Source organism: Hippopotamus amphibius, chromosome 3 (genome assembly GCF_030028045.1).
Source record: "Hippopotamus amphibius kiboko isolate mHipAmp2 chromosome 3, mHipAmp2.hap2, whole genome shotgun sequence".
NCBI lineage: Eukaryota > Metazoa > Chordata > Mammalia > Artiodactyla > Hippopotamidae > Hippopotamus > Hippopotamus amphibius.
Genome location: NC_080188.1, coordinates 184,039,134 through 184,063,690, shown reverse-complemented (window position 1 = coordinate 184,063,690; position 24,557 = coordinate 184,039,134).

Here is a 24,557-nt window from a genome sequence, read left to right as displayed (position 1 = left end):
CTGCAGGAGGCCATGTTCAGGAAAGTTCTGTGAAGACACCCAACAAAAAATCTTTATCCCTGCATTGGGGCCATCAAAACCAAGCTCAGTTTGCTTCACTCTATGCTCTGGAAATCCAATAGTTATTCTTATTTCTCACTGCTTAATTTAACATGATGAATCCTAGCCTGTTCTAAGTAAACAAGGACAGAATGTGTTGTGCAATTTTCAATATAATGTACTCAGAAGTTCCTAATTACTTGATCAAGGCATGTGTAAATAAGGGGCCCTTGTATAAAATGAGCCAATGATCATGGCTTGAGCATTCCACCAGCTGATCAATGTTCTGATTATCCAATCAGGTTCTAAATATGTACAGATAAGGTATGTCACAGAATATCAAGGGTATCATCTATAAGTGGGTATGGTTCATGTTAAAACATGAGCTGTGTTTCCTCAATTAAGGTACTTGCCAGCTGACAGGCAGAGAAGTAAGTTTTGACATCTCCGTAGTGATCCTGCCTGAGTGTGTGTGAAGTTAGCTGTTCATCTGATTGTCACCTCACTGGAACTATTTGCATTGGCAACAGCACATAGAGTTGGTTCTAACTTAAATTTGAATCTCTTAAAATGCCTTCAAAAAAGATTGCCCGGTGGTGCTGTTCTGGAAATAAAGCCATTGTGTACATAGAAGCTAGCCTGTCACATGCGTGACAATGCAGTTACAGACGATAGAAATGGCCAAGTCTCTCAGAAGAAATCACACAATTCTGAAAGCTAACAAAGGTGAGTGTGAACAATTCCCATGTCACTCATGTGCCAATCACTTATCTGTCAAAAGCATTCAACCAAGGAATAAACAAAACCAAAATTTAAAATAGAAAACAAAACATACAAAATAAAACAAAAAAACAGATGAAACCCAAGTATTCTGCAATAATCTTGAAATTATACTTTGAACCCTAAAGGCAATAAAGAGTTCAAGATTATGAAGACAGATTATGAAAAGAACCATATCACTGTGATGCCCAACATACTGAGCAATGGATGAAGGTAGTTCCAAAGAACCTAGAATTGGAAAAGGCTCAGTTAGATTCTTATATTTCTCTGCTGAACTTTGGCGATACCTCTTTCTTTTTGCTCTCTGCCTAACTGGTTCCTTCCTCCGAGTCTCCTCTGTTGATTATTCCTCATTTCCTCATGCCCTAAGTGTTAAAGAAGTGAAATCCCTGGGCCTCTTTTCTCTTCTACACTCATCTCCCTGAGTGGTCACAGATAACCTCTATAATTTTAAGTACCATACGCATGCTCACAAATCACAGATGTATGACTTTAGCCAAGATGCTTCCTCTGAACTTCAATCTCATTGATCCATCTTCCTACTTCCTAGACAATTCATTTGGATGTCTATTATGTATCTCAAAAGTAACATTTCCAAAATGAGAACTGATTATCCCTACCCTTTAACTAAATCTACACGTCCTCAGTATTTTCCATCTTCTGGTTGTTCAGACCAAAACTTTAGTGACATCTTGATTCTTTCTTTCTCTAACACCACTCATGAAATCCATTTGGTTCTTCCTTCAAAATACTGGGTTGGTTCATAAGACGTTACGGAAAAACCTGCACGAACGTTTGGCCAACCCAATATATCCAGAGGCTGGCAAGTTCTCATCAGCTCATCCTTACTAACCTGATCCACACCACCGCCATCATTCTCCAGGACCACTGCAGTGGTACCCTGATTGGTCTTCCTGTTTTCACACTTGCCCTTTTCAATCTAGTCTCTACAGAGAAGGCAGAGTGATATTTTTTCATTAAAGTACTGCTACTAATTAATGATTATCTCTAATGAAATGAACAGATTTTAAGAGTACGAATTGATGAACTTCGACAAATATATACATCCCTAAAACCATCTCAATCAAGTTTATAGAGTATTTCTATCACCCCAGAAAATTTCCCTGATGTCCCTTTGTAGTCAATTCCCTCCCAAACAGAGGCAATTAAATTCCTGATTTCTATTACCAAAGCTTAGTTTTGTCTGTTTCGGAAGTTCTCGTGAAGGAAACACACGTATGCTCCACACTATTTTATGCACTGGGTTTCCTTTTGCACTGTATTACACTTACACTATTCATCCATGCTGTTAAGTGTATCAGTGGTTCATGCCATTTTATTGATGACCAGTATTCCACTGTATAAATATACCATAATTGATGCATTATTTGTTCACGGACATTTAGAACTGTTTCCAGTCTTTAGCCATTATGAATAAAAATGCCACAGAGGCTCTGTATAGACTTTTTCTGGACCTATGTTTTCATTGTTCTTGGGTAAATACCTGGGTGTGGAATTACTGGGTCATAGGATACAAATTTTGAATTTCATAGAAACTGCTGGTTTCCCAAAGTGATTGTTCTATTTCACACACTCACCAGCAAGGGATAAGAGGTCAGCTTGTTTTACCTACTGCCAAGTATTTCATCACTGGCAGTCGGGTTTGTTGTTTTTGCTGTTTATTTTAATTTTAACCATCCTAGGGCGAATAAAGTGGTATCTCATTGTGGTGTTAATGCACCTTTCTCTGATAACTAATGGTTGTGAACAAATTTTCATGTGCTTGTTGGTCATTTGTCTATGAATGAAAATGTCTGTTAAAGCCTTTCGCTCATTTTTAAAGAGTGATCTTTTAAAACTATGTCACATCTTGTCACTGCTCTGCTCAGAATTCAACAGCACGTCAGCTCACTTTGTAAAAGCTACAATCTTAACAATGCCCACTAAGGCACAATGCCACCAAGGAAACCCACGATCTCATCTCCTGTCACCCCCCCTCTGCTTCAGCCACTGCAGGCTCCTATGTCCTCAAACAACTGAGGACCATCTCACAGCATCCCTGCTGTTCCCTCTGTGGGAAGTTTCTTGTCCCAGATATCCACCTGCCCATTTTCTCACTTCTCACAGCTTTCTCACTTCTTTAGTTTTAGTGGGAACTCCTGGAATATTCCCACTAAAAAAGCAACCACATCTCCAGTGTTCTCTACTTTCCGTATTTAGTTTATTTTTTTCCATAATATTTAGCATTAAGACGTGATTTTTTAAATTGAAGTATAGTTGATTCACAACGGTGTGTTACTTTCTGGTATACAGCAAAGTGATTAAGATATACATATATCTGGATAGATAGATAGATAGATAGATAGATAGATAGATAGATAGATAGATATTCCATATTCTTTCCCATTACAGTTTATTACAAGATTTTGGATATAGTTCCTTGTGCTATACAGTAGGACCTTGTTGTTTATCTCTTTTATATATAGTAGTGTTTATCTGCTAATCCCAAACTCTTAATTTATTCATACCCACCTTTTCCCCTTTGGTTACCATAATTTGGTTTTCTATGTCTGTGAGTCTGTTTCTGTTTTGTAAATAAGTTCACTTGTATGCTATTTTAGATTACACATACAAGTAATAGCATCTGATATTTGTCTTTCTGTGTCTGACTTACTTCAGTTAGTATGATAATCTCCAGTCCATCCATGTTGCTGCAAATGGTATTATTTCATTCTTTTTAATGGCCAAGTAGTATTCCATTGTGTGTATGTATGCATATATGTGTGTGTGTGTGTATGTGTGTGTATATATACACATAAATTATATTTAAACTTATTTTTTACTCACTTTGCTCCCTTTCTTTCCTTCCTTCCTTTTATCTTTTTTCTTTCATCTTTCCTACATTCCTTCTTTCGTTCTCTGTGTCTGTTTCTTCCTTTCTTCCCCTCCCTTCCTTCCTCCTTTCCTTTCTCCTTCCTCCCCCCCCTTCCTTCTTTCCTTCCTTTCTCTCTATAGTTCATTATACATCACCTTCTAATAAAATGTAAGCTCTATGAGAACATAGAACCTTTGTTCACTGCTGTATATCCATTCATTCCACAAATATGCTGTTCACTACTGTATTCCCAGATCCTAGAACAAATTTTTAACTTTCTAAAAGTACTGAGAAGATTGTATATTTGGACTGTTTGCAAATTTAAACACATGAATTTTTAGTCTTCAACTATATTCCTTTAAAAATCTGCAATTATATTTAAAAGAAAATAACTTAAAACTGTGATTCCAAACACAAAGCTAAAATCCATGACACACTTTTTTAAAAAATGAAGCTGAATAACACATGAACCAAATAGACTTTCTAGAACAAAGTGAAAAATTATATAGATAGATTCTATTAAATAGAGTAATAATAAAATAGATAAACTAATCTTTGCTGACTGCTTATCATGTGCCAGGAAGTATTAATCCTAACAAGAACCCCATGAGGGAAAATTCCCACTTTACGGATTACAAAATCGAGGCTTAGACTGGTTGAACAACTTGCTAAGTTTATACATCTAGTCAATCACAGAGCCAGGATTTAAACTGTATTATATTGTACCAGTTTGCCTAAATATGTATGTGTATTACATTGTATCAGTTTGCCTAAATATGGCAAACACATATATATACACACACATACATGTACACACACACATATATCTACGTGTACACACATGTATGTGGGTATAAATTTAATTTGAATTAGAAACAGAACATTAAAGAAAGAAGTCTGGAACACCGAGAAGAGAAATGTACCAATTTCAGTCCCTTGGAGGTTTAAAATTTTTAATATGCATATGCTTTTTTAAAATTATCACAATGTACATATTGTTTATAATCTTTAAGTTTTATTTTTAAAATAGTTAAAATATGTGCCATATATGTAAATTATGAAACATAATAAAAAAATGAACCGTCATGAACCCACTATCCAACTTAAATAATGCACACTGCCAAAACCAATAAAGCTATCCAGGGACGCTTCTCCAATCGCACTCAGCGCCACTCCTTACCAGGAGTAAACACTATCTCGCATTGTGTGCATATCATTCCTTTTATTTTCCCTGGAAATTTTACCACAAGAATCTGTCCCCAAATAATATATAGTTTAGATTTATTTCTATGTGGTATTTCAAGATGGTATCATGTGATATATAGTCCTTTCTGGTTGTGTTCTGTTTTCTCACTATATACTGTCCTTGTATGATTCATCTATGTTAATGTTCACAGCTGTGGTTCATTGATTCCATTGCTCTATCATATTCCAACTTACAAATATACCAAATTTGCTTGCCGGGCCTTCTGCTGACTTCTATAGGCATCAAAACGTATTATAAAGCTACTGCGAGACAATATGATATTTATACAAGGATAGACAAAATAATCAATAGAACCAAACAGAGAGTGTAGAAACAGAATCATGCCAGATGGTAACCTGGTATCTAACAAAAGTAAACTATAGATCTGTGGGGAAAAGATGAACTACAGTAAATGGTACTAAGATGACTGATCATACTTAAAAGGAACCCTACTTATACTGTCTAGTCACAATAGCAAATTTCTGATGAGTGAAAAATGTGCAAAGCAAGCCTCTAAAACTTTAAGAAGGCAGTATAAGAGAATATCTTCATGACTTTCAGTTAGGAAAAAAAATGTTTTTGACAACACAAAAAGTGTCAACCATAAAGAAAGAGTGATGAATTCTATCTAACTAAAAGTAAGAAAATCTTTTCATCAAAGGATACCATAAGGAAAAGAAACAGAGCAGCCACAACTCTCAGAAGATACTTAGAACACATTTATCTATTTCTTATTAAGGATTTCTTTTTTAATTACAGTCCAATCTTCCCTGAAATAGTCACTACTTGAGTACCTTACTCTTACTGTGTCTTTGTCTACTTCTTTCTAGTGCTTTGAAAATTAGGGACTCCCTAAACATTGCTGATGAACAGACTTTTATTTTAGGTTGTTTTCTGTTGCAGTACACGTAAAATTTTACCTTGCTTTAAAGAAAGGCTACTAACTATAGGTGGCATTGTTGTAGCATAGATCATGTTCTCAATTACCTGTATGACAGCAAAGACTGATACTAGTAAAACTTCATTTAAGTTTTTTAATTCAATTGAACCAGAAGGTCATTGACACTTCAGTAATTGCTATTGAAAACCATTTGTCTACAAGAGAAAAACACACACACATATATACACACGAAATAAACTGTGACATCATCTGTACTACAGATTATTCATTTTAAAAGAATTGTCTAGTTCTTGTTACAAGATCATTATTGCAATTATTTTACCTAATAAATTTTTAATGATTCTGAAAAAAAGAGTCAAACATGACATAATTTATACAGCCCAACTAAAGAAAAATTGTCAGTGCTTTCTTCTTTCTTTTCAACTACAAACAAAGTCCAATTTTTAAGCTTTGTTCTAGTTCTAAACTATGGAATAAACACAAAGGAATGAAAAGAACAAGAGAGGAAAGGAAGTGGTTTGCAAGACTCTGGGGGGGGCAGCCTCCTTAGTATAGGTAGCAACACACAGCATGTTGTCGAAGTGCTACTGCATGTGGATGACCAGGCTACCTCCTCCCAGCTAGGGATGATTGGGAAAGCCTTTGACTTTTCCTGATTTCCTCTCTATTTTCATTCCAAGAAGTCAGGGCTTAGTATAGTATAGCTAAGTGCCTAAAATTTCCTTCTCCGTATATGTTTTAAAAAGTGTATGGCAGAGAGAGGGGTATGAATGAACATCTCAGACTAGATATTTAATCTGTCAAGTCCGGCATCTGTCATCTCATCCATTAGATCTTAATTTCCCACAACTAGGAATCTTCTTTTTTTGTTGTTGTTGTTTTTTTCTTTTTTCTAAATATAAAAATGTCATCGTTAGGCTAACAAATCCTCTCATTAAGAAACAAAGCCATGCAACAATATGGATGGACCTAGAGATCATCATACCAAGTGAAGTAAGTCAGAGAAAGATAAATATCATATGACAGCGCTTATATGTGGAATCTAAAAAAATGATACAAATGAACTTATTAACAAAACAGAAATGACTCACAGACATAGAAAACAAACTTATGGTTACCAAAGGGGAAGAGGGGGAGGGAGGGATAAAATAGGAACTTGGGATTAGCAGATACAATATATAATTAAAATTATTTATGTATATAGTAAATAATTAGCTAATTATTTACTATATATTTAATTAATTACTATTTATTTAATTATTATAGCTAATTAAATATATATAGTTCCCTGTCCTACTGTATAACACAAGGAACTATATTCAATATCTTGTAATAAACTATAATGGAAAAGAATCTGACGAACAATATATAGATATGTATAACTGGATCACTTTGATGTATAGCTGAAACTAACACAACATCATAAATCAACTATACTTCGATTAAAAAAAGAAAAGCCAGCACAATACCAAAATGTATGAATAGAAGTGCACTGTTTAAGGCATCATTGAAATCTTATCATTTGAAAGTTTCTTTTTAAAGACACTGTATTTCAGGGCTATAGAACCACTACTATACATCAAAAACTTAGAGCTCAGAAGAGAACAGTGAAAACAAACACAGGTGTGGAAAATAGCAACTGAGAAAACATATACATTAATATGACAAGATGATGATAAGCCAAAGGAAGAACTAGGTAGAATCTCACTCTTCTCACAAACAGATGGTGGTTCCTGTATTGTGAAAACAACCTGGACTTCGAAAACACAAACACCGGAGTTTCAGACCCATCTGTCCATCTGTGTCATGGACAAGCCACGTGGTCGTGAACAAGTTCTATCCTGTCTCTGGGCTGTTTTGTGAGAGGACTGGAAATAACATTCAACCCTCTGAGCTATTGGAAGATTCGAAGAGATGACGTACTTAAAACACTTTGTAAACTGTAAGTCACTACGTAAATGTGACTCATCTATTTAAAGAATAATTATCAAAATAGATTCTCCCCGGGGAAAGAACAAAGGAAACAGGCTTATTAACTTATAGCAAGAGGAATTTCTATCAGGCAGCAGGAAAAGCATTCTGACTGTGACACTCATTCTAAGGGAGGGGACAGAGTTACTTTCTAAGGTAAAACCACTGCTGCTTGAGAGAATTAAAACAAACTTGCCTGGAGATGAAGGGATAGAGTATGTGACACTTTCTAGTGCCACCCAGGATAAAAGTTGAGCTCAAAGTTAATAAAATTCCTTATCCAGTTCAGTTTTCTAACGGCAGCCTTCTACCATGCTGCCTGGGGCCCAAAGGAATCTAACTGCATCAAACCGTGTAATTCTAAAGCATTTGCTCGCTCCCTCTTGTAAAAGTTGATGAAGATCTGTCTGGCCCCCTCCAGTATCCCCAAATGAAGCACATTTAAACAAGCCACCAACCTATAAAAGTAATTTGATGGAATTTTGCCAAATATTAAACATGCAAAGCTGTCCCTAGGGCAATCCCGGGAAGAGGAGAGTTACCCTGCTCTCTGATCCTTCCCACAAGGGGCATTAAGGGCCCACTCTGGGCAGGGATCTATGGTAAGTGCTAGGAAGACAGAGGAAAAGCTAAAGCAGACAGCCTCTCCCCTCAAGGAGTTTCAGTCCAGTGGGAGAGGAAGACTTTACTCAAAGCCACACTCTTGAAAATAAGTGCCTTGAAAGTCTTCAGTAAAGGGATTTGACCAACACAGAGCACCCAAGTAAGGGTCACCTAAGGATGAGGAGAAGAAGCAGACACCAGAGGACACAGCAAGTATTAACTAGGCAAACATAGGACTTGGAGATTTCTAAGCAGAGAGAAGAGCAAGTGCAAAGGTCCTGTGGCAGAGGGAGCCAATGAGTCCAAGGATCTAAAAGACAGCAGCTGGGCAGATGCACAGGGCAGGGAGCGTGGGGTGAAATGATGTGAGAGAAGTGGGTAGAGCCAGACCGACCAGGATTCTTAGGCCATGTTTAGGACTGTGGCCTTTATCCTTAAAGCAAAGTGAAGTCACTGGTGCAATGGAGGTTAAGAGAAAAGCAAAACATAGAAGCTAAGAATTGCTTGTGGAAGAGATAAGGAATGGCCTTAACTGCTTTGTGATGAAATGGATAGGAGGACTGAAAATCACTGGATGGTTCCTTAAGTCACCAATAGTCTTATCTCCCCCAAAGTGGACCAAGCAGTCTGATCATGTCGATTTTGGTACGCCATGAGCAGCTCTGCTGAGCAAGTCACTTTGCCTCTCGCAGAAGCTGAATGATGGGTCCTGGGGAGTTTAGGTGCTGGCAGTACCTGATGGAATATACATGTGGAGTGAATGAGGATGCAGAGGGGTGAGGGTAGCAGCTGAAACTGAATGTGAGTCAGGATGTGCCTACCTAACCCTGGAGGTAGACCTGGAAGGAGAAATCGTCATCAAAACTTACCCCTTTCTGCTCTAGATAATGGCTCCCTCTATTAAAAACGTCCCTACTATTAGTTGTTCTGTATTTATAAAAGGAGAAGAGAAGAAAAAAAACTGGCAGGGAAATAATAACAAAATGTATGATCCACAGAGGTGGTGGGAAGATATAATGTTATTTTACATATTTGATATAGAGCCTAAATTAAGCCATAGAAAAGAGGCCATGAATCTTCAAAGCCTCATTATCAAGCTTCCCTGAACCTCAAATACAGAAAAATACATTTCATAAACAAAGACCCAATAGGATTTTAATAGTACAATAAATTTCACAGACATTTGCACTAATCACATTTCATTACATTTCTTTAAAAAAAGGAATTCCATTTGATGGAGAGTCAGATTTTGAAAGAGGGTACAAAATACCTGTTAGGAAGCTGGTTTTCTGACTGACCGTGAACATGCAAGTCAACTTTGCCATGCACACATCAAATATTATGCAACTGAAAAGTTGCACATATGCTCCCCCCTACTCCTCAGATTCATTGTGTTGGGGTCAGTCTCCTAAGTCTCTCAGGATACATCTTTCCTCTAAACCATCCCCAACAGCAAGAAACTCAGACCTCAGTTAGAATTGTCAACCTCTCAGGTGTCTCCTATGATCTTGGATGCCTTTCAACAGTTGCATGCTTTTCTCCAATGTGTAAGGTGAGTTTTCTAGCGCAAATGTCCGTCTATTCATTACCTGATTTGGATGAAGACACTCTTGCCTGAATGCCATCACCACAATAATCTCATACCCAGAAAGAGAGATACATTTATCCACTACTACCCTTACAGCAGCACGAGAGGGGCTCTCACATGGGCCCTGCCCTTTAGAGGCCCCTTCTCTGGCTGTGCCCTTCTCTACGGTATGAGAAATCAGTAGGGCAGGAGGATGTGTCCCCCTAGAGCCCGTGCTCCACCTCTAGACCCTCGAAGTCTTAGAATTCGGGAATCCCCTACCCCAGTGTTCCTAAGGTGACTTTAGGCTGGAATCCATTCTCACAATGGCTGACTGTTCTGCCAATGGTACATTTCTGGGCCTGAGGGAAGGCCAAAAAGCAGCTATTTTGAAGGGATATGATTGTATCCACTGGAGTATCCATTCATTTGAAGACAAGGACCTTGAGATGCTGGAAGAAGCTGGGGGTCGGAAAAAGAGGGGGTCGGGATAGAGGCTGGGGGCTGAGACACAGTTCTTGTCATGTTGCCGTATTCTGGGGCAGTACTCCAAGAAGTCTGTGGGTTCTATACTAGAACTTGGCCTTTCAGGTCATTCTGAACAGTGCTTCTCAAAGTTCAGTGTGCTAACAAAGTACCTGGAGGTCTTGTTAAACGTAGATTCTGATTCAGTAAACCTGAAATCTAGCCTGAAAGTCTGCACTTGTAATAAGCTCTGAGATGATACTGACGCTGCCGGCATGCGGACCACACTTTAGGTAAAAAGGATCGTGAAGGTATACTTCTCAACATAGAACAATAGGAGATGTTTTACTTAACAATTTATTAGCTTGACTTGTAGCTTTCAAACGATTGTGGTATGTGGGCCTCCATTTGTACTCTTGTCCTAGCCCAGAAAATGCTAGAGACAGGCCCGCAGTTCCTCTTTCATCAGTGACCTCAGATTTCATAGAACCTGAATCACAGGGGAAGAGTTAGGTTGAAGAACACAAAGTCTCCACAAAGGATTAACTGCTTCTATTAATTGTGCTTCAAACAATGCACCAGCGAGTTGCCCAGGCTGCCCACAGATTCTAATTCTGATACTGTGAACAATATGAGGGCTCACCCTTCCTTGGCTGTCTTCACTAAGCCCAAGCCTTTGGCTCCATCTCCACTTCGTAGTAGTCATCTTGCAAACAGAAACCGGAGGAAGCAGATCAGAGCATAGTTGCCACTCCTACCTGGGAAGATGTGTGCCTTCCGTAGGTGCAGGCTCACCTGTGAGTTAGATACCTAGCTGTCCTGAGATACAGTCTCCTTCCCTGCCCCTCCTCGCTCACTGTGCTCAAGATTCTGGCTCTAGTTTCCTCATTCCAACATCTTCCTGAGTCCCTAGGAACAAGCGTGGGATGTCTCTCTTTTTACTTAGTTCTTTGATTTCTTTTTAATCAGAGTTTTTTAGTTTTCCTCACATAGATCTTGTACATAGTTTGTCAGATTTATACCTAAGTATTTCATTTTGGGGGATGCTAAGGTAAATGATATTGCCATCCAGCTTTTCTTCTACAAGGAATTTTCTCCTTCTACTTTTACTCTTCAGGTCCTCTTCTTAGGCTAACTCCTAGTGAACCTTCAGATCTCAGACTACCTGTCATTTTGAGAAATCTTTCTTAGGCACATATTTAATCACTCACTCCATTTCTCATGAATTCATTTAACAAATACATTTAAAATTTCTACCACATGCCAGTTGTTATTCAAAGCTCTGGGGATAAGGTAGATGCATAAAGTTCTCCACCCTCATAGGACATATTCTAATGCAAAGGTGGCAACAAACAAATGTAAACATAAAAAATCTTTCTGAGAGCAGTACCCCAGTTGTGGGGGTACTTATTAAATAATGAACGAAGGAATGTTGAAGTTCCTTATGAAGACCAAGGAACTTTATTTTTGGCTAGCCTTTTCTTTAAACAAATTGAAAACAAAAATAGAAAGAGGATCTATTTTATGTTTCTATTGACTGCAGCCCCTGAATTAATTCAATGATGAGTGCACCTTCAGTGCTTAGGAAATACTTAAATAATTGACTGATGTTTCGGGAAGCACATTTAGAAACATTGGCTCTTCTGTAGAAATCTGCAGACAAGAATGTTAAATCTGAAATGGAGAATGCCTTTCAAAACGGATACCTGTGGATTCCTTTGAATCTGAAGGGAAGGCACATGGGCATATAAAAGAATCACCACCTTCTTTATTTCAAATTAAAATGTATACCTTTCCCTACCCCAGATTCTAATTCAAACAGCTACAATCCATAGCCCTTCACCAAAATCAGGTTCAACTGATCACATTCAAAAGTCACCACTGATGGTAATTTTAAATTTAATCTTTCAGGCGTTGCATTCGTCAGAAAAATGCTGGGAACCACTAGTAGAAACGTTATCGAAGCCATCGAAAGTTTTACTATCAAATGGAAAATCCACAAATAAAAATGAAGATGAGAAAATGCATCACTAAAAATCTAATGTGCAGTTGGCTAAATGATAAACCAATTTGAATTAGTGAATTCTAATTGAAAAACGGCATGACAAAGTATTTTCCCATTAAAACAGGAATTTGCTAAAGGCATTTTCAATTATTTATCATGCTTCAGTAAAAAGCTTCGCACATCCTAACAACACAGTGTCTTCACTTTGCCTACTGATCGAATTTTGAGCACAACTGCACCTAGCCCAGATGACTTTAAAAATTATATGCCAATGACCTTGACAATGTTCTTTAATTTTTATGAGGTTCTTTTTTCCTCTCTCTCTACAGTCCTCACACCTAACTGCACAGATGCTTTTAACTTGATAACCTAATTATTATCTATGAGTGTTAATATTTTTAACCTTATCAGGGCTTATCTGCATCCCAGGAACTCACAGTTCACTGGACTTTACTAGGCAAGTAGAAACTTTGGAAATTTTGACCATCTAAAAGGACATTTTAGATGAAGGACTATCTCCCTTTGAAGTTCACAAATATTTGAACGTCCTTTCAATTGCTTAGATAACTTACTGTTCTCAGAATCAGGGCAGAGGTGACTGCTGGGAGCCAAAATTGTGGATTCCAAGCCTACAGGGAAGGGAATATATTTGGAACATAATACCCTGTTGGTGCTCAATAAATGTTTATTAATGAGCCCCATTTTTTGACCCAGGCATGGAGAATAAATCCAAGGAAGAAAGATTATGCAAATAGACAGAAAGGTCACCCAGCCCTACATGGGGGTGTGGCCCAGGGTGGGGGTAGAACCAAGTCATTCAGGTGACAGGACATTCTCCTGGGTGTACAGCAGTGACCCTGGCAACCCCCATTCCCATAGTTCTCTATTCCATTCTAAAATAATGTAGAGGAACATTTTCGTCAGTAGCTGCAGTTTTGCTGTTCGAGGAAAAAACCACCACAACAAAAATTAAAAATGGTCTCTTCTCATAACACTTTAAAGAGATTCTTGGGCCAGAAGTTTCTTAATGGAGAATGGAGAGTCGAGAAGATCCAAACATCACCCATAAGAATGATTTGTAATTCACTCTCTTTTTTTTAAGATTTATTATTTACTTATTTATATTTATTTTTGTCTGCATGGGGTCTTCGTTGCTGCACACGGGCTTTCTCTAGTTGTGGCGGGCGGGGGCTACTCTTTATTGCGGTGCACAGGCTTCTCATTGCGGTGGCTTCTCTCGTTTCAGAGCACGGGCTCTAGGCGCGAGGGCTTCAGTAGTTGCGTCACATGGGCTCAGTAGTTGTGGCTCACGGGCCCTAGAGTGCAGGCTCGGTAGTTGTTGCACACAGGCTTAGTTGCTCTGTGGCATGTGGAATCTTCCTGGACCAGGCATCGAACCCGTGTTCCCTGCATTGGCAGGTGGATTCTTAACCACTGTGCCACCAGGGAAGTCTTGTAATTCACTCTTATCCACTGACTCTTAGAAACCCACTGGTCATTATAAGTAGTCCACACTGTAAAGTTACAGGAGAGGGGAGAGCTCTCGTGAAGCCAGGCTTCAAAGCATCTTTTCAGAGAACAGATTTATCCTGAAAGTGACATGTTAGGAAGAATTACAAGGACTCTGAATTCACGTGATCCAAACTGATGACTATGGGCAAGGCAAAATTTATGAAACGATATCACCTTCTTGATACCAAAAGGAAAGGCTCGAAACAGTTACCAAAATGCCTTATAAGATTCATATGTCCTTTCTCTCCAATACTGCAGAGAAAGATGTCTGTATGATTTGGCACCAGTCATTAGTCATTTAAAATTATTGTTTTTAATATAGTAAGTAAAACAGAAATTTGCTACGGTTTATTTTAATAAAATATTTATGATCTTCAGGAAAACAGCTAAACCGCTCTGATATGAAAGTGAACAATGAAACTGAACTAAATTGATATCTCCCCAGGAGGACACCCAGCTCAAAGCACACACATAAAAGATCGTCACATCTCAACTAAAATTTTTAAACCATATTTTGTAGACTTTCTCTTCTTTTAATTGAAATCTTATCTGACGTGGAGATTACCTCTTTTCCTTCAGCTATGCTCACCTTTCTAGCCTGAAGGCTCATAACTTGTGAATTATTAAACAGTCATATTTGTAGCAGCAAATTGATTTTTGAGAGAATCCATATTGATTGAGATATTCCAGACTAATGATTTGAGGCTAAAGTATTCAGATATTATTACCTCTGATGAACTCAATTGGTAGGGCTTTTCTTCTATTTATATTATTTTCCATTAATAGATAGTCCAACTTGCTCTTCAGCCTTGGATCCATCCATCGGACCAATAAATGTGGCCAGTTGGCTTCTGCAACTGCCAAAGCACTTGCTATGTGAAAACAATGCCAGTTGTCCACAGCCATAAAAGACTGTAACTGTGATAGGTTAGGCAGCTGGTTAGCATCCTACCAGGGGCTGAAGTCATATTTTTAATTGTTGGTTAGGCTAATTAGCCTTGCTCTCTTCCAGCAATTCAGAAAGCATCTCTAAACCACAAATAATGGCCAATGGGTTACACAAGAGTCAGTGGATAAGGCTGAAGTGGCCCAAACTGGGCAAATTCGTTACTAGTTACTAGAAACAAGGAATGCCAAGTGCATTGCCAAATAGTCTCCCGTGTATGTCTCTCTTAATATACAAAAGATAATATATTTTCAATACTGTACTAACTCCTAACAACATTATTTGAGATGTTTTGCACTGACTCAGTTCCTCAAAGGACCCTTTGGATAACCGAAATACTGGAACCCCATAAGTTACGGTCCTAGCACTTAATAAGGAAGATGATCTTTATGAGAGCAATTCTGCAGGAGATGAGTTTAAGAGTCTGCTCTGCCACTGACAGGCTACTTAAACTTGGCCAGAGTATTTAACATCACAGGGCGTCTGTTAGTCCAAAAGATGAATGAATACCTACCGCATAAGTTCAACTCAGATAATATAAATAAAAGCATTTTAATTTTTAAAATACAGTCCAATGCACATATATGGTTTTGTTTTTATAGCTGATATCAAAGTGAGAAGCTGTCTAAGGTTTTGAAGGTTGTGGAAATGCGAGTCTGCAATTCAAAGGTTTTCTTTCTCTCTGACCTCACATGCAAACCATCACCTCCTCCTGTTGGCACTACCTTCAAAGTACATCCAGAGACCCCAACCATTTCTCACCACTCCATGTGGACCTCGAGGGTCTGAGCCAGAGTCACCTCTCCCTGCATTATAACAGTGGCCTCCTAGTGAGTTGCTCTGTTTCTGCCCTTGTTTTTGGGTTTTTATTTATTTATTTATTTATTTATTTATTTTATTGGCCACGTTGGGTCTTTTTTGCTGTGCGCGGGCTTTCTTTAGTTGCGGTGAGTGGGGGCTACTCTTCACTGTGGTGCGTGGGCTCCTCATTGCCATGGCTTCTCTTGTTGCAGAGCACGGGCTCTAGGCATGTGGGCTTCAGTAGTTGCGGCACATGGGCTCCACAGTTGTGGCTCACGGGCTCTAAAGCGCAGGCTCAATAATTGTGGCACAGGGGCTTAGTTGCTCCATGGCATGTGAGATCTTCCTGGAGCAGGGATCGAACCCGTGTCCCCTGCATTGGCAGGCGGATTCTTAACCGCTGCACCACCTAGGAAGCCCTCTGCCCTTGTTTTTCTAAACAGCTGCTGGAAGGATGCTTTATAAATGTCAGATCGCATCATTCCCCTCCTCAAAATCCTGTAATTGGCTTTGTCTCATTCAGAGTACAAGCCATAGCTATGACAGTGACCTAAATGACCAGGTAGCCCTGCCCCCATTTCCCCCTTGACACTCCCTCTCACTATTCAATCCTGAGTAGACTTCACTCTAGTCCCATCGCTATCCTTGCTTTCCTCAAACACGCCAGACCCTGCCCTTCCTCAGAATGTTTTTATCTGCTGTTTCACCACGTGAAATCAACCCTCCCAGCCATCCATGTAACCATGCCCTCAGTGGCTTCAGGTCTTTTTTTGCAAATGTCACCTCAATGGAGTCTTTCCTGATCACCCTACGTAAAATCAAATTCCAACCCTCCTCTCCTCTATTTTTTTCCCATCAGACATACTGTCTATTATCTTTCCTTAGCTGTGTATTTTCTTACTAGAATGTAAGCTCTATGCCAGCAGAGGCTCTGTCTCTCTTGTTCACTCTTCTGTACCCAGAACAGTGCTGGATCCGTAGATATATGTTAAAGAAAAAAAGAAAAGAAAGAAAAAAGAAGGAACAGATTCCAAATTCAGCTCTGCATCCTAGCAACATTCTTTTTTTCTATTGAAGTATAGCTGATTTACAATGTTGTGTTAGCTTCTGCTGTACAGCAAAGTGACTCAGCTATACATGCATATTTATATTCTTTGTCATATTCTTTTCCATAATGATTGATTACAGGATATTGACTATAGTTCCCTGTGCTAGACCGTAGGACTTTGTTGTTTATCTATTTTGTAAACAGTAGTTTGTATCTGCTAATCCCAAACTCCTAAATTATCCCTTCCCCACCCACTTTCGCCTTTGGTAACTATAAGTTGCTAACAACATCCTTGATTCTCATGAACCAGTAGGCATATGAAAGAACCAGTCAATATATGCCTAGTTTTTAATGCACTATATGATGAGGGCTCTTCCCAAAACTCTGTTGCCATGGCTGTTCCCACCCCACTGGTTACAACATGGTCACAAACCCTGGTGTAACTCTTGAGCTTAAAGTGGAAAGGAATTATTTATTGTAATTGCACTCATTATCATTAACATTTCTGTTTATTTACAGAAAAAAGTAGGTAACTTCCATTTATGTTCACCTTTCCAAAAATTGCTAATTGACTTGAGCCCCTGAAATTCCCGATTTGACAATACTTGACCCTTGCAGGTAATTCATTTTTCCCCAAGAGAAAAAAAAAAGCCGTAAAAATATTTCAACATTTCATAAAGTGAGATTCATAATATTTTTATTCCTAAACCACATATACATTAGTCTCCAAAGTTCTCAAGGTAAAGAATAAAAGGGTTGGTTTATAATTTTCTAAACAGAAAAATGGGCAGCAGCACTTTAAAACTTCTCAGTTGGAAAGGGATATTTTTGGTCAATGATCTATTTTTATTTCTGCTCTGCTGTTTCTCGAGGAGTCCAATGACAAGGACCTGTCCTTCAAAGTTTTAGTGTGTGGGCACAGAATTAGCATTTTCAATTACTTTCCCTGGGTGAAGTATACAAGTCTCTTTCCTTCCCCACCCCCACCATTCTCTTTCTCTTTTCTCTCCCCTCTGAGGACAGGGAGGGCAGTTTCTGGGTTACTCCTTTTTTTTTTTCAGAATTTTCTCAGCAGGCTACCAACATACTTTAAAAAGTAATTTATAGTGGGGGTTTTTTTCAAAAAGATAAGACCCTCAGATAGGATTTAAACACCATATGATATATGCTTCAACTATCAAGAATGTTTTAGTTAATAAATTTGTATCATTCTTAGTCAGCAGATGTATATTTTTGTTACTCCTACCAATTCTGAAGCAAAGCTAGTTAATTATCATCTTGGAATCTTCTGTAATATACTCAGAACAGCTGCCCTTACAGACATATCTAATAAAAACATCTAGTGGGGACTCAGAAATGAGACCTGATTACTTTGTCACCCAAGGAACAACCATTGTTCTACATCCTTCTTTGCATATACTTTTACCACCTTTTTAATACAACACTATGGTCAGATCAAGGGCAGATATGGAAAGGGGGAGACAAAGAAGGCAACTTCTGTTTAATTTTTGGTAAAGTCAATATCCAAGAGGAAGCAAACCGGAAAGCACAGAAAGCCAGGAGCAAGGGTTGAGCTCAGTGATGGAAGCCATAAATTCTTCTGTGGTGATGTGGTTGTCCTGAAATTTGGTGGAAGATCTTGGAGGGGGGCTTCCTTTTTTCTGGCTCTGATCTCTATTTAGTCAGAGAAATAAATGATTCTCAAGCACGCTGGAAATACGCAGTGCTGATTAAAAAGACACACATAGAATTCTGAAACTAGTTACTTCAATCCTCAACCTTTCTGTACCCTGCTGCTCCACATTTAAGCCTTGAGGGGAGGTACCACAGACACAGAGGCCTGGGATCTAGTCTCTTTGACTACAAAGAACCACCCTTAATCAAAGAGATTCGAAAACAGGCATCTGATGGAATAACCAGGATATCTCACTATGAAAGCACCATGTTTGTTGAACACCTCCTGTAGGCTGGTCCCCTGTGAGATTCTTTACATATTCCATTTCAAGGAGCAGACTCCTTAACCTCTTACCCCAAAAGCTCAACATCAAATTGCCTTACCCTACAATAAAATGTTGCAAAAAAGGACTGCTCTCTCTGTGAGAGATCCAACCATCTTCTGGAAGTTCATTAGCTCTGCAATTCTCCCAGGGCTGAAATCAACTTCAGAGCATGTCATGTAATTTACCTAACACCAACAAATAGAAACATTCAATTCAAGTTACTTGGAAAGGTGTATCCAACAAAATTGCTAATGCTAATACAAAAAGTATGAAGAAATTGTTAGGTACTGAAGATGTACACATATGCAAAACAAAAATCACTTTAATAACTATAAATTAATACTCCCTTTAAGCTATGTAAGTATCTCTTAGTATATCCAAGGAGAAAACTCTCCTAAAAAGGTGTGTGTGTGTGTGTGTGTGTGTGTGTGTGCGTATACAACACACAAATTACTCCCCTCCCCTATCCACTCCAACACTCCCAGCTTAAAATAAAAAGAAGTTGGAAAGAATTACACTAGAATGCTACTCCATGAGGCTGCAAATGCTTAAGCTATTGGCTGCATTTCTAAACCATCTCAGTGCCATTGGTTGTTTCATTAAGTTTACTTTTGGCAGGTGTAGCCTTCATAACCAGTGTCTCTACTGGTCTGACATTTACACGGCAATATCTTTTTCAAGCCATAGCCTTCAATGTTAAAATACCTCTTAATTATGGGCTCATTGAACAAAGCTAGCATTCGTCTCTTCGTTTCACAAAGACAGGCAACGGCAGCGGTGGTGGCAATTTTTATTTGTAGGAGCCTAACTGCCACTTAGACTCATTTTTATTACTCTTCAATAATGAGGTTTGTGTTTTGTTTTGTGCTTAAGCGATGGATTGGACTCGAATGAATCCGTCTCTCCTTATTACTGTTATGACTTTCATAAGGAAGGAGAGTGTCTAGGCACATCCCATTCTGTATCCTGCCCTACATCAAGTGCCCTAGAGGGGAAATAAGCTAGTCTGGAGCTTTCCCCTTCTCTCTGTTAGATTAATCATGGCGGACCCCAGAGGATCTAGAGTGAAGATGGAGTCATTTTCTTTCCTATACTATGCTCAGTACTTTTTACATTTATATTCATAAAAGGGTTAAAGGTAGTGGAATGTCGTCTCTCTTTTTGTTAATGTCTGTTTCTTGTACTGTTTAGACAAATTCTAGGAATACTACTGAAGCAAGTATGCATTACTGGCTTAAGTATTTTTTAGGGGACACTTTCTTTGCCATCTTCCAGACCAGTGTACTTCTTCTGCCTCCTGCTACGGGACCGGACCTTATCTGTCACGCTCATAGCAGTCAAGCTCTAATGCAACCTAATGATATTAGGAGGAAAAATTCTTACAAATAAAGAGTACATGAACTAATTTTCCAGGGAGGATTATACTTTTTTTTAACCTAAGAAATGAGGTGGACTAGGTTTCTTCGTTTGGATGTTTTTGTTTTTTAATTTTTTTGGCCGCACTGTGAGGCATGTGGGCTCTTAGTTCCCCAACCAGGGATCGAACCCGTGTCTCCTGAATTGGAAGCACAGAACCGCTGGACCACCAGGGAAGACCGAGGCAGACTAGTTTTTTTAAGAAATTTTTAGCGACGCTTAGAGTTTTAATTTTACTTTTGATTTGCAAAGCACTTTCTCAAACTCTTCTACATATAATGTGAGAGCTGAAAAAGTTTTTAAAACTGGAGAATAAGTACAAGGTCAAGGTCCCACAGCCAGCTGGGGCCTCTACATCCAGCCTTCCCTCTTCTATGAACTATTTATTATGCCAGGTATTTGAACATCCTAACTTGCTGGGTGAGAATAATTAACCAACTGGAAGAATGAGGGAACTGAGACACTAAGGAAGTCAAGTCATTTGCCTAACACAAGGGATAGCAAAGGACTATGAAGTCAGCCCAATCTGCCTCCCCCATCTTCCATCCTCCCACCCCCACCTGCTTTTTAAAGTTCTGCTGGGATACAGCCAAGTTCATTCATTTACATACTACCTCAGGCCACTTTTACACTGCAATGGCAGAGTTGAATAGAAACATAAAATATTTACTATCTGGCCTTCACAGAACAAGGTAGAGTCAAACCCGCATCTTCCAATTCTACTCACACAGGGAATAAAATGGCATCTATTCAAATGTGCTACCCTAATTTTACCAGAATCAGGAAAGATCTCCTGGACTTGTGGGCTCAACTCTGCAAAGGCACATCTGGTATCTGTCTTTCAATCTCTATCCACAGTTTGGACACCCTGGCCAGCCCCATGTTGGGCTCAGTTCCCCAGCGCTCTGTGCAAGGCTACTATTTGCCAGTCTCCTCAATGACAGTCAGCGCAGAAAAAGCCATTCCTGTGCAGCAACCCCATCCTGCTTCGCTAATGGACAGGTACCTTGTATTGAAAAGCAACTTTTTTTCTGTGTAGCCAGTGATGAAATGAGAACTGTGGGCCATTTGGACTCCTTGAAGAAGTCCAAGGTCTTTTTCCTGTATTGCCCTCTTCTCCCCTCCCTCTTTTTCTGGAGCTGATTAGGCTACGTGCTTAAAGAGGTGAAATACTTGGCGGGGGTGGGGGGGCACGTAAAAAGCCACAGCGACCAAGTAAAAGGGCTGGAACCTCTTTTCCTTTACTGGTTAGGTCTGAATAGCCAGCTCACCTTAGAGAAGGCACTTCCCTGCTCTCTCTTCCTTCCTCTCCCCCTTCCCTCCTTCTTTTTCTCCTGGGAGCTAGCCAGGTGTACTCACAGATGGAGCTTAAACTGGCTTGATTTTGACAGCTGAAAAGCCCCTCTAGCACTCCCCTTTCTCTGGCACTTTCTCCTCCAGCTCCAGCTCTTCAGATCATGGTGGGGGCGTCCCACACGGGCCTTTCCTTGAAGGTTGTAAATGTGTGATACAGGACTGGCCTTATGGGACAATCAGCCTCTCCTCTGAACTTATCAGAGTTCTGCTTTGGGATTTGGAACCATACATACATTCCAATATAGTATTACTGACTCCCACCTGAGCCTATGATTTGCCAGACATAGATATCACTTGGGGTTCTCAAGAGATGGAAAGCTGGTCACAGCCAGATTCTTAGATTCTTGGGTCTTCTGGTCCTGATATCAGAGAGGCAATATAGTGTATAGTAGTGGAGCCAATCTTCTAGAGTCAAAATCTGGAATCAGCCACTTATTAGCTGCTTGGCAAATCACTCAAACTCTGTGCCTCTGTTTCCTCCTCTGGAAAGTGCGGATGATAAGAGTCCCTACCCCACAGGAGTGTTGTGAAAATTAAATGTGTCATAGGTATAAAGTACTTAGAACTATGACTGGCACCATCATAAGGACTATAATAAATGTTTCATAATTGGGATTAAAAGTAAAATTTTATTCTAGAGGAAAACTGTTACCAACACATTACACATAGTCAGCTGTCCAATTTCAGAAAAAGGTTTAATAGTGATTTAATACACATGCACATGTTTCACTGAGGCGCTACTTCTTTTTAAAGTAATTCCTAAAGCACCTCCCAGAAATATCTGAAATGCATATCTCCCAAGGGAAGCTTCTAGAACATCACATTGCTAAACCTGAGGACTTTTCCACACAAAACTGTTGTTTCCCCTTCTTTTCTTTCCACCCAATTAAAGCCTAACTTTCTAGTCCCAAATCTCTTCTTTCATGAAGTCCTTTTATTAACCCCATCTCTTGGCTACTGAGCCCTATTCTGTCTTGCCTACTGTGCAGTACTAATGCTGGCCCTCTGTATTATACCACCGTAACTGGAATGATAACCTTGCTTAGTAAAATTCACTAGCTATGGCGTCCATGTCAGCTGATGGCTCTCGTTCAAACACAGCCCTGTTGCCTATCAGTCATGTGTGTTCAACTGTCTTACAGATACCTCCAGATATGTGTCCCAAAGGAAGCTCAAACCTGACCAAGTTAAACTCACAATTTTTAACCCAGATCTGTTCCATTTTTTATAGCCCTCATAAAATTAACAGCTTCCTATAGCACTATTTACAATAGCCAAGACATGGAAGCAAACTATGTGTTCATCAACAGATGGATGGATAAAGAAGATGTGGTGTGTACACACACACACACACACACACACACACTGGAATACTATTCAGCCATAAAAAGAATGAAATAATGCCATTAGCAGCAATATGGATGGACCTAGAGATTACCATACTAAGTGGAATATGTCAGACACAGAAAGACAAATGTTATATGATATCACTCATGTGTAGAGGCTAAAAATAATACAAATGAATTTATTTACAAAACAGAAGCAGACTCACAGACACAGAAAACAAACTTATGGCTACCAAAGAGGAAGGGGGGGGCAGGGATAAATTAGAAGTTTCGGGTTAACAGATACATATCACTGTAAATGTTATAAAATAAACAACAATTTACCATATAGCACAGGGAACTATATTCAATATCTTGTAAGACTCTACAATGGAAAAAAATCTGAAAAAAAAATATGTATAACTGAATTACTTTGCTGTATATCTGAAACTAACACAATATTGTAAATCAACTGTACTTCAATAAAAAAAATTAATGGCTTACTAATTTTTTTCCAACCAGAAATCGATCCTCAGTTCCTTCCATCACCTCTTTCCTTATTTCTAATGAATGACCGGTCTCTCTGAATAATGCTTAAGTACATCCCACCACTCCAACTCTGCAGGCACCGTGCCAGTTCACACCCACATAATCTTATCCAAGACTACTGCAACAGACTCCAGTCTTGACCATTCCCCCAACACTTCAATCCATCATCCAAGGCACTGCTTCCCTAACCTCAACTGGACCATTCCTCCACCATCTCACATGACTTCAATAGTGTCCTCACTCCTCCAGGTACACCCACAGCCTATTGCATGGTACACAATGTCAATGACAACTCTGCCTGTTAACTGAACACTCTTGGCTCCCTCTCTTGCCTCCACTCAACCATCTTCCATTTCGCACTCCAGCACTATAGAGCCAATACAGTTTCCAAAACATTCCAGGTGGTCTCCTATCTTTACACCTGTTCCTCTCTTGTCCTGTAACACCTTTTCCTACCTTGTTCATAGGAAAACTAATCTTTATTCATAAAGTCTGAGCTTAAATGCTACACATTTGCTTCCCTCCTGACTATACTACATATTGAGTGCCTACCTACTAAGATAGTCAGATAACAGGCTCATCACTGGTTACATAGTCATGGCCCTGAAAGCAATCCCCAAAGATGAGCGGACATTTCCTCCATGTCAACCCTGTCCCCAATGCATCTTTCCATTCAAGCAGGAATGGCATTACCTTGGAGTTATGTGTGTGTCTATCTTTCCACTCTACCACAGCACAATATTCAGTAAAAATGTATGTTGAAAGAATGAAAAAATACACTATGTCCCTTTGACTAATTTGTCTTCTGGTTTCATTGGATTTCTCAAAGGACATAATCTAACACAAGGCACAGTGGTCAACAGTACAGGCTTTGGAGTCAGACAATCTCAGCTCCAAATTTGGTTCCACTACTCATTAGCTATGTGATCTTGGGCAGACTACTTATCTTCTATAAAATGGAGACAATTCTGGCACCCTACTTCACAGGGCTGTCGTGAGGACTCAACAAGGGAATACAGGTAAATAACTCAAAACAGCACCTGGCAACTCTTCAGGAAATGTTAACTATTATTATTTTACATCAAATACTACACATCGACATATATAAGAAACAACAAATTGTGGAAATAAACAGAAATTACTCTCTTGGTT